Raw genomic sequence first — 1103 nt, 5'->3', positions numbered from 1 at the left:
CAAACTGACAAAAGAAAAACAGGAGAGGAAGCAGATAACCCGTATAAGACATGAGATGGGTGATAGCACAACAGCCCCAACTGAAATTAAAAGAATCGTAACAGATTACTATGAAAAATTATACTCTAACCAATTTGAAAACCTAGAGGAAATGGGCAAATTTCCAGAAATTCACTACCTACCTAAATTAACACAAACAGAGGTAGAACAACTAAATACACCCATTACAAAAGAAGAGATTGAAAAGGTTATTTAAAAACTCCCAACCAAAAAAAAAGCCCTGGCCCAGATGGCTTCATTGGAGAATTCTACCAAACTTTCAAAGAAGAGATAACACCACTTCTACTAAAGGTATTTCAGAGCATAGAAAAGGATGGAATACTCCCAAACTCATTCTATGAAGCCAGCATAACCTTGGTACCACAACCAGGTAAAGACACTACAAAAAAAGAAAATTACAGACCGATATCCTTCATGAACACTGACACAAAAATCCTCAACAAAATTCTAGCCAAAAGAATTCAGCAACATATCAAAATAATAATTTACCATGACCAAGTGGGATTTATACCAGGTATGCAGAGATGCTTCAACATTAGAAAAAAAATCTATGTAATCCATCACATAAATAAAACAAAAGACAAGAACCACATAATCTTATCAATCGATGCAGAAAAGACATTTGTCAATGTCCAACACCCATTCATGATAAAAACTCTCAACAAAATAGGAATAGAAGGGAAATTCCTCAATATAATTTAGGGCATTTATACAAAGCAAACAGCTGACATCATCCTAAATGGAGAGACTTTGAAAGCATTCCCCCTGAGAAGGGGAACCAGACAAGGATGCCCTCTATCACCATTCTCATTCAACATTGTGCTGGAAGTCCTAGCCAGAGCACTTAGGCTAGAAAAAGAAATAAAGGGTATCCAAATTGGTAGGAAGAAGTCAAAGTATCTCTATTTGCAGATGATATGATCTTATACACAGAAAACCCCAAAGAATCCACAAGAAAACTACTGGAATAGAAGATTCAGTAAAATTTCAGGATATAAGATAAACATACAAAAATCAGTTGGATTCCTTTACACCAACAAAGA

The sequence above is a fragment of the Trichechus manatus genome, unplaced genomic scaffold (genome assembly GCF_000243295.1).
Source record: "Trichechus manatus latirostris isolate Lorelei unplaced genomic scaffold, TriManLat1.0 scaffold00233, whole genome shotgun sequence".
Lineage (NCBI taxonomy): Eukaryota > Metazoa > Chordata > Mammalia > Sirenia > Trichechidae > Trichechus > Trichechus manatus.
The sequence above is the reverse complement of the archived record's forward strand: the minus strand, read 5'-3'. Positions refer to the sequence as shown.